Here is a 10859-nt window from a genome sequence, read left to right on the forward strand (position 1 = left end):
GAGTGTGGTGGGGGTCCAGACAGGGGAGACAGGCCAGGGCAGACAGTTAACAGAGAGGGGTGAGTGTGGTGGGGGTCCAGACAGGGGAGACAGGCCAGGGCAGACAGTTAACAGAGGGGGAGTGTGGTGGGGGTCCAGACAGGGGGAGACAGGCCAGGGAGAGAGGGGGAGTGTGGTGGAGGTACGTGTACCAGACAGGGGGAGACAGACCAGGGAGAGAGGGGTGAGTGTGGTGGAGGTACGTGTACCAGACAGGGGAGACAGACCAGGGCAGACAGTTAACAGAGAGGGGGAGTGTGGTGGGGGTCCAGACAGGGGGAGACAGGCCAGGGCAGACAGTTAACAGAGAGGGGTGAGTGTGGTGGAGGTACGTGTACCAGACAGGGGGAGACAGACCAGGGAGAGAGGGGGAGTGTGGTGGAGGTACGTGTACCAGACAGGGGAGACAGACCAGGGAGAGAGGGGTGAGTGTGGTGGAGGTACGTGTACCAGACAGGGGGAGACAGACCAGGGCAGACGGGGAACAGAGAGGGGTGAGTGTGGTGGGGGTACCTGTACCAGACAGGGGGAGACAGACCAAAAACAGCATAGAGTCAGTCTGGAGGGCAAAAACAGCATAGAGTCAGTCTGGAGGGCAAAAACAGCATAGAGTCAGTCTGGTGGGCAAAAACAGCATAGAGTCAGTCTGGAGGGCAAAAACAGCATAGAGTCAGTCTGGTGGGCAAAAACATCATAAAGTCAGTCTGGAGGGCAAAAACAGCATAGAGTCAGTCTGGTGGGCAAAAACATCATAAAGTCAGTCTGGAGGGCAAAAACAGCATAGAGTCAGTGGCAGTCTGGAGGGCAAAAACAGCATAGAGTCAGTCTGGAGGGCAAAAACAGCATAGAGTCAGTCTGGAGGGCAAAAACAGCATAGAGTCAGTATGGAGGTCAAAAACAGCATAGAGTCAGTCTGGAGGGCAAAAACAGCATAGAGTCAGTCTGGAGGGCAAAAACAGCATAGAGTCAGCCTGGAGGGCAAAAACAGCATAGAGTCAGTCTGGAGGGCAAAAACAGCATAGAGTCAGTCTGGAGGGCAATAACAGCATAGAGTCAGTGGCAGTCTGGAGGGCAAACACAGCATAGAGTCAGTGGCAGTCTGGAGGGCAAAAACAGCATAGAGTCAGTCTGGAGGGCAAAAACAGCATAGAGTCAGTCTGGAGGGCAAAAACAGCATAGAGTCAGTCTGGAGGGCAAAAACAGCATAGTCAGTCTGGAGGGCAAAAACAGCATAGAGTCAGCCTGGAGGGCAAAAACAGCATAGAGTCAGTCTGGAGGGCAAAAACAGCATAGAGTCAGTCTGGAGGGCAAAAACAGCATAGAGTCAGTCTGGAGGGCAAAAACAGCATAGAGTCAGTCTGGTGGGCAAAAACAGCATAGAGTCAGTCTGGTGGGCAAAAACAGCATAAAGTCAGTCTGGAGGGCAAAAACAGCATAGAGTCAGTCTGGTGGGCAAAAACATCATAAAGTCAGTCTGGAGGGCAAAAACAGCATAGAGTCAGTGGCAGTCTGGAGGGCAAAAACAGCATAGAGTCAGTCTGGAGGGCAAAAACAGCATAGAGTCAGTCTGGAGGGCAAAAACAGCATAGAGTCAGTCCGGAGGGCAAAAACAGCATAGAGTCAGTCTGGAGGGCAAAAACAGCATAGAGTCAGTCTGGAGGGCAAAAACAGCATAGAGTCAGCCTGGAGGGCAAAAACAGCATAGAGTCAGTCTGGAGGGCAAAAACAGCATAGAGTCAGTCTGGAGGGCAAAACAGCATAGAGTCAGTGGCAGTCTGGAGGGCAAAAACAGCATAGAGTCAGTCTGGAGGGCAAAAACAGCATAGAGTCAGTCTGGAGGGCAAAAACAGCATAGAGTCAGTCCGGAGGGCAAAAACAGCATAGAGTCAGTCTGGAGGGCAAAAACAGCATAGAGTCAGTCTGGAGGGCAAAAACAGCATAGAGTCAGCCTGGAGGGCAAAAACAGCATAGAGTCAGTCTGGAGGGCAAAAACAGCATAGAGTCAGTCTGGAGGGCAATAACAGCATAGAGTCAGTGGCAGTCTGGAGGGCAAACACAGCATAGAGTCAGTGGCAGTCTGGAGGGCAAAAACAGCATAGAGTCAGTCTGGAGGGCAAAAACAGCATAGAGTCAGTCTGGAGGGCAAAAACAGCATAGAGTCAGTCTGGAGGGCAAAAACAGCATAGAGTCAGCCTGGAGGGCAAAAACAGCATAGAGTCAGTCTGGAGGGCAAAAACAGCATAGAGTCAGCCTGGAGGGCAAAAACAGCTTAGAGTCAGTCTGGAGGGCAAAAACAGCATAGAGTCAGTCTGGAGGCAAAAACATCATAAAGTCAGTCTGGAGGGCAAAAACAGCATAGAGTCAGTGGCAGTCTGGAGGGCAAAAACAGCATAGAGTCAGTCTGGAGGGCAAAAACAGCATAGAGTCAGTCTGGAGGGCAAAAACAGCATAGAGTCAGTCCGGAGGGCAAAAACAGCATAGAGTCAGTCTGGAGGGCAAAAACAGCATAGAGTCAGTCTGGAGGGCAAAAACAGCATAGAGTCAGCCTGGAGGGCAAAAACAGCATAGAGTCAGTCTGGAGGGCAAAAACAGCATAGAGTCAGTCTGGAGGGCAATAACAGCATAGAGTCAGTGGCAGTCTGGAGGGCAAACACAGCATAGAGTCAGTGGCAGTCTGGAGGGCAAAAACAGCATAGAGTCAGTCTGGAGGGCAAAAACAGCATAGAGTCAGTCTGGAGGGCAAAAACAGCATAGAGTCAGTCTGGAGGGCAAAACAGCATAGTCAGTGGCAGTCTGGAGGGCAAACACAGCATAGAGTCAGTGGCAGTCTAGATGGCAAAAACAGCATAGAGTCAGTCTGGAGGGCAAAAACAGCATAGAGTCAGTCTGGAGGGCAAAAACAGCATAGAGTCAGTCTGGAGGGCAAAAACAGCATAGAGTCAGCCTGGAGGGCAAAAACAGCATAGAGTCAGTCTGGAGGGCAAAAACAGCATAGAGTCAGTCTGGAGGGCAAAAACAGCATAGAGTCAGTCTGGAGGGCAAAAACAGCATAGAGTCAGTCTGGAGGGCAAAAACAGCATAGAGTCAGTCTGGAGGGCAAAAACAGCATAGAGTCAGTGGCAGTCTGGAGGGCAAAAACAGCATAGAGTCAGTCTGAAGGGCAAAAACAGCATAGAGTCAGTCTGAAGGGCAAAAACAGCATAGAGTCAGTCTGGAGGGCAAAAACAGAATAGAGTCAGTCTGGAGGGCAAAAACAGCATAGAGTCAGTCTGGAGGGCAAAAACAGCATAGAGTCAGTCTGGAGGGCAAAAACAGCATAGAGTCAGTCTGGTGGGCAAAAACATCATAAAGTCAGTCTGGAGGGCAAAAACAGCATAGAGTCAGTGGCAGTCTGGAGGGCAAAAACAGCATAGAGTCAGTCTGGAGGGCAAAAACAGCATAGAGTCAGTCTGGAGGGCAAAAACAGCATAGAGTCAGTCCGGAGGGCAAAAACAGCATAGAGTCAGTCTGGAGGGCAAAAACAGCATAGAGTCAGTCTGGAGGGCAAAAACAGCATAGAGTCAGCCTGGAGGGCAAAAACAGCATAGAGTCAGTCTGGAGGGCAAAAACAGCATAGAGTCAGTCTGGAGGGCAATAACAGCATAGAGTCAGTGGCAGTCTGGAGGGCAAACACAGCATAGAGTCAGTGGCAGTCTGGAGGGCAAAAACAGCATAGAGTCAGTCTGGAGGGCAAAAACAGCATAGAGTCAGTCTGGAGGGCAAAAACAGCATAGAGTCAGTCTGGAGGGCAAAACAGCATTGAGTCAGTGGCAGTCTGGAGGGCAAACACAGCATAGAGTCAGTGGCAGTCTAGATGGCAAAAACAGCATAGAGTCAGTCTGGAGGGCAAAAACAGCATAGAGTCAGTCTGGAGGGCAAAAACAGCATAGAGTCAGTCTGGAGGGCAAAAACAGCATAGAGTCAGCCTGGAGGGCAAAAACAGCATAGAGTCAGTCTGGAGGGCAAAAACAGCATAGAGTCAGTCTGGAGGGCAAAAACAGCATAGAGTCAGTCTGGAGGGCAAAAACAGCATAGAGTCAGTCTGGAGGGCAAAAACAGCATAGAGTCAGTCTGGAGGGCAAAAACAGCATAGAGTCAGTGGCAGTCTGGAGGGCAAAAACAGCATAGAGTCAGTCTGAAGGGCAAAAACAGCATAGAGTCAGTCTGAAGGGCAAAAACAGCATAGAGTCAGTCTGGAGGGCAAAAACAGAATAGAGTCAGTCTGGAGGGCAAAAACAGCATAGAGTCAGTCTGGAGGGCAAAAACAGCATAGAGTCAGTGGCAGTCTGGAGGGCAAAAACAGCATAGAGTCAGTCTGGAGGGCAAAAACAGCATAGAGTCAGTCTGAAGGGCAAAAACAGCATAGAGTCAGTCTGGAGGGCAAAAACAGAATAGAGTCAGTCTGGAGGGCAAACACAGCATAGAGTCAGTCTGGAGGGCAAAAACAGCATAGAGTCAGTCTGGAGGGCAAAAACAGCATAGAGTCAGTCTGGTGGGCAAAAACATCATGGAGTCAGTCTGGAGGGCAAAAACAGCATAGAGTCAGTCTGGAGGGCAAAAACAGCATAGAGTCAGTCTGGAGGGCAAAAACAGCATAGAGTCAGTCTGGAGGGGAAAAACAGCATAGAGTCAGTCTGGAGGGCAAAAACAGCTCGTTGAAGAGAGAGGTCGGAGGAAAATCTCAAGAATTATGTAAGCTATCAGACGTGCCACAAACAGCCAAATAACGGCACAGTTCAACAGTGGTGTGCAGAACATCATCTCAGAATGCACGACTCATCATAAATGGACTATTATAGCAGATGACCACACCGGGTTTCACTCCTTTCAGCTACAAACAAGAAGAAGAGGCTCCAGTGGGCACACGATTACCAACACTGGACATTTGAGGAGTGTAAATACATTGTCCCACGAATCCCAGTTCCTGTTGCATCATGCTGATGGCAGAGTCAGGATGAGTACATGTCCTCATCTTGCCTGGTGTCCACCGGTACAGGCTGTTGGCGGTGATGTAAGAGTGTGGGGAATATTTTCCTGGTACACGTTAGGTCCCTTGATACCAATTGAGCAAAGTTTGAACACCACACCTTGTAGAATCCATGCCCCAAAGAAGTCAGGTTGTTCTGGAGCAGAGGGGGTCCAGTACTAGGAGTATACCTAACACGCTGGCCACTGAGTGTACATATATTAAAAAATAACAACTACATTTTAAGTGAGAATGGGCACTGCTCTGAAGTATAGGAAATCCCGCACCAAAATGTCTATTCCACCTATTCTCTACCAAGGGTTTCCAGCACACAGCTTTGACCTACTACAGTAGTGATGTTGGTATTGTACTTCAAATCAAATCAAATCAAATCAATCAAATTTTATTTGTCACATACACATGGTTAGCAGATGTTAATGCGAGTGTAGCGAAATGCTTGTGCTTCTAGTTCCGACAATGCAGTAATAACGAACAAGTAATCTAACTAACAATTCCAAAAAAACTACTGTCTTATAACACAGTGTAAGGGGATAAAGAATATGTACATAAGGATATATGAATGAGTGATGGTACAGAGCAGCATAGGCAAGATACAGTAGATGATATCGAGTACAGTATATACATATGAGATAAGTATGTAAACCAAGTGGCATAGTTAAAGTGGCTAGTGATACATGTATTACATAAGGATGCAGTCGATGATATAGAGTACAGTATCAACGTATGCATATGAGATGAATAATGTAGGGTAAGTAACATTATATAAGGTAGCATTGTTTAAAGTGGCTAGTGATATATTTACATCATTTCCCATCAATTCCCATGATTAAAGTGGCTGGAGTAGAGTCAGTGTCATTGACAGTGTGTTGGCAGTAGCCACTCAATGTTAGTGGTGGCTGTTTAACAGTCTGATGGCCTTGAGATAGAAGCTGTTTTTCAGTCTCTCGGTCCCAGCTTTGATGCACCTGTACTGACCTCGCCTTCTGGATGACAGCGGGGTGAACAGGCAGTGGCTCGGGTGGTTGATGTCCTTGATGATCTTTATGGCCTTCCTGTAGCATCGTGTGGTGTAGGTGTCCTGGAGGGCAGGTAGTTTGCCCCGGTGATGCGTTGTGCAGACCTCACTACCCTCTGAGAGCCTTACGGTTGAGGGCGGTGCAGTTGCCATACCAGGCGGTGATACAGCCCGCCAGGATGCTCTCGATTGTGCATCTGTAGAAGTTTGTGAGTGCTTTTGGTGACAAGCCGAATTTCTTCAGCCTCCTGAGGTTGAAGAGGCGCTGCTGCGCCTTCCTCACGATGCTGTCTGTGTGAGTGGACCAATTCAGTTTGTCTGTGATGTGTATGCCGAGGAACTTAAAACTTGCTACCCTCTCCACTACTGTTCCATCGATGTGGATGGGGGTGTTCCCTCTGCTGTTTCCTGAAGTCCACAATCATCTCCTTAGTTTTGTTGACGTTGAGTGTGAGGTTATTTTCCTGACACCACACTCCGAGGGCCCTCACCTCCTCCCTGTAGGCCGTCTCGTCGTTGTTGGTAATCAAGCCTACCACTGTTGTGTCGTCCGCAAACTTGATGATTGAGTTGGAGGCGTGCATGGCCACGCAGTCGTGGGTGAACAGGGAGTACAGGAGAGGGCTCAGAACGCACCCTTGTGGGGCCCCAGTGTTGAGGATCAGCGGGGAGGAGATGTTGTTGCCTAGCCTCACCACCTGGGGGCGGCCCGTCAGGAAGTCCAGTACCCAGTTGCACAGGGCGGGGTCGAGACCCAGGGTCTCGAGCTTGATGACGAGCTTGGAGGGTACTATGGTGTTGAATGCCGAGCTGTAGTCGATGAACAGCATTCTCACATAGGTATTCCTCTTGTCCAGATGGGTTAGGGCAGTGTGCAGTGTGGTTGAGATTGCATCGTCTGTGGACCTATTTGGGCGGTAAGCAAATTGGAGTGGGTCAAGGGTGTCAGGTAGGGTGGAGGTGATGTGGTCCTTGACTAGTCTCTCAAAGCACTTCATGATGACGGATGTGAGTGCTACGGGCGGTAGTCGTTTAGCTCAGTTACCTTAGCTTTCTTGGGAACAGGAACAATGGTGGCCCTCTTGAAGCATGTGGGAACAGCAGACTGGTATAGGGATTGATTGAATATGTCCGTAAACACACCGGCCAGCTGGTCTGCGCATGCTCTGAGGGCGCGGCTGGGGATGCCGTCTGGGCCTGCAGCCTTGCGAGGGTTAACACGTTTAAATGTCTTACTCACTTCGGCTGCAGTGAAGGAGAGACCGCATGTTTCCGTTGCAGGCCGTGTCAGTGGCACTGTATTGTCCTCAAAGCGGGCAAAAAAGTTATTTAGTCTGCCTGGGAGCAAGACATCCTGGTCCGTGACTGGGTTGGGTTTCTTCCTGTAGTCCGTGATTGACTGTAGACCCTGCCACATGCCTCTTGTGTCTGAGCCGTTGAATTGAGATTCTACTTTGTCTCTGTACTGGCACTTAGCTTGTTTGATAGCCTTGCGGAGGGAATAGCTGCACTGTTTGTATTCAGTCATGTTACCAGACACCTTGCCCTGATTAAAAGCAGTGGTTCGTGCCTTCAGTTTCACACGAATGCTGCCATCAATCCACGGTTTCTGGTTAGGGAATGTTTTAATCGTTGCTATGGGAACGACATCTTCAACGCACGTTCTAATGAACTCGCACACCGAATCAGCGTATTCGTCAATGTTGTTGTCTGACGCAATACGAAACATCTCCCAGTCCACGTGATGGAAGCAGTCTTGGAGTGTGGAGTCAGCTTGGTCGGACCAGCGTTGGACAGACCTCAGCGTGGGAGCTTCTTGTTTTAGTTTCTGTCTGTAGGCAGGGATCAACAAAATGGAGTCGTGGTCAGCTTTTCCGAAAGGGGGCGGGGCAGGGCCTTATATGCGTTGCGGAAGTTAGAGTAACAATGATCCAGGGTCTTTCCACCCCTGGTTGCGCAATCGATATGCTGATAGAATTTAGGGAGTCTTGTTTTCAGATTAGCCTTGTTAAAATCCCCAGCTACAATGAATGCAGCCTCCGGATAAATCGTTTCCAGTTTGCAGAGAGTTAAATAAAGTTGTTCAGAGCCATCGATGTGTCTGCTTGGGGGATATATACGGCTGTGATTATAATCGAAGAGAATTCTCTTGGTAGATAATGCGGTCTACATTTGATTGTGAGGAATTCTAAATCAGGTGAACAGAAGGATTTGAGTTCCTGTATGTTTCTTTCATCACACCATGTCACATTGGCCATAAGGCATACGCCCCCGCCCGTCTTCTTACTAGAAAGATGTTTGTTTCTGTCGGCGCAATGCGTGGAGAAACCCGCTGGCTGCACCGCTTCGGATTGCATCTCTCCAGTTAGCCATGTTTCCGTGAAGCAGAGAACGTTACAGTCTCTGATGTCCCTCTGGAATGCTACCCTTGCTCGGATTTCATCAACCTTGTTGTCAAGAGACTGGACATTGGCAAGAAGAATGCTAGGGAGTGGTGCACGATGTGCCCGTCTCCGGAGTCTGACCAGAAGACCGCTTCGTTTCCCTCTTTTTCTGAGTCGTTTTTTTTTTGGTCGCTGCATGTGATCCACTCGGTTACACTGGTTGTAAGGCAGAACACAGGATCCGCATCGCGATATTCTTGGTCGTACTGATGGTGAGTTGACGCTGATCTTATATTCAGTAGTTCTTCTCGGCTGTATGTAATGAAACCTAAGATGACCTGGGGTACTAGTGTAAGAAATAACACGTAAAAAAACAAAAAACTGCATAGTTTCCTAGGAACGCGAGCGAGGCGGCCATCTCTGTCGGCGCCGGAAGCGAGTATGTGTAGAACTTAGGATTCAAACCTCCTCATACAGCCTAATTCATACAGTAGTATTAGAGGTGCTCACACAATAATTTGATTTGTACTGTGTGGGCAAACCAAATTGATGGATTCTTCACACACCACAGTTAGACAGTATCCCATTACGCCTTTTAAAACCTTTTCATGAGTCTTTTGTATTAAATGAAATCAACCTTTGCTTTTATACTTACAATACCATCAGGCTTGATTGATCTGTATTTGTCTTGTAACGCAGTGCATGCCTGTAATTTCCTTAAAACTTTATTTAAAAAAAGAAAATATGTAATTGAGAAAAATGAACAGAACAACATATTTCTGGGGTCAGTAAGTTGGACACAGTAGCTCAGATAAAGAGCCTGATTTATGGAACTGGTAGCTGTGGAATATTGACATAAGCTCAGAACCACTTGTTTCAAACATGGTCCTGTTTTATCAACTGCTGTGCTGACCAATGGACAGTCCATTACTTCCTGTCAAAATAATACGTAGCTTAAAATTGTTTGTACTTGTATTTATTGTTGAAATAAAGAGAGTGACGCAAAAACATTTATAATAGGCCGATATCTAAAAATACGTGCAGCCAAATAACTGATATATACATGTAATGAACACGATGGGTGACAGAGAGCTGGTTTCAAGCCCAAGGCGCAGCATGTGTTTATTGCAAAGGACCACAGGAGGAGGCAGGTAAGCTGGGTCCAGGGGCAGTCAGAAGGTCATACACAGGGCCTCCAAAAAGGCAACAGTACAGGCAGGGAAAAGGTTAGTAATGGAGTCTGGGAGATCAGGTCATAGGTTGATAACAGGAAATCCAATAGGCTAAAGTACAGGAAGGAAATAGGCAACAGGTATCGTTAGTGAGGCAGGTAAAAACTATCATACACGGGAGGAGTAAATCACAGGAAACCCAGTGCTCTGAAAGCCATGTGTCACAAAACAAATAATACCTCACAGTGATGGGGTGCAAAGAACTGAACTAAATAGTGTGTGATAATGACATACAGGTGTGTGAACAGGTGATCAGAATTCAGGTGATTGGGATCTGCAGAGTGAGCTGCGTTCAGGGGATCTGTGTGTTGGAGAGTGAGCTGCGTTCAGGGGATCTGTGTGTTGGAGAGTGAGCTGCGTTCAGGGGATCTGTGTGTTGGAGAGTGAGCTGCGTTCAGGGATCTGTGTGTTGGAGAGTGAGCTGCGTTCAGGGGATCTGTGTGTTGGAGAGTGAGCTGCGTTCAGGGGATCTGTGTGTTGGAGAGTGAGCTGCGTTCAGGGGATCTGTGTGTTGGAGAGTGAGCTGCGTTCAGGGGACCTAGGTGTTGGAGAGTGAGCTAAGTTCAGGGCATCTGTGTGTTGGAGAGTGAGCTAAGTTCAGGGGATCAAAGTTGTTGGAGAGTGAGCTGCATTCAGGGGATCTATGTGTTGCAGAATGAGCTGTGTTCAGGGGATCTATGTGTTGCAGAATGAGCTGTGTTCAGTGGATCTATGTGTTGTAGAGTGAGCTGCGTTCAGGGGATCTATGTGTTGCAGAGTGAGCTGCTTTCAGGGGATCTATGTGTTACAGAATGAGCTGCATTCAGGGGATCTATGTGTTACAGAATGAGCTGCATTCAGGGGATCTATGTGTTGCAGAGTTAGCTGCTTTCAGGGGATCTATGTGTTACAGAATGAGCTGCATTCAGGGGATCTATGTGTTGCAGAGTGAGCTGCTTTCAGGGGATCTATGTGTTACAGAATGAGCTGCATTCAGGGGATCTATGTGTTGCAGAGTGAGCTGCTTTCAGGGGATCTATGTGTTACAGAATGAGCTGCATTCAGGGGATCTATGTGTTGCAGAGTGAGCTGCTTTCAGGGGATCTATGTGTTACAGAATGTGAGTTGGAAGCAGACGTTACAATACACCACCATTCAAAAGTTTGGGGTCACTTAGAAATGTC

Source organism: Oncorhynchus tshawytscha, unplaced genomic scaffold (assembly GCF_018296145.1).
Source record: "Oncorhynchus tshawytscha isolate Ot180627B unplaced genomic scaffold, Otsh_v2.0 Un_contig_299_pilon_pilon, whole genome shotgun sequence".
Classification (NCBI taxonomy): domain Eukaryota; kingdom Metazoa; phylum Chordata; class Actinopteri; order Salmoniformes; family Salmonidae; genus Oncorhynchus; species Oncorhynchus tshawytscha.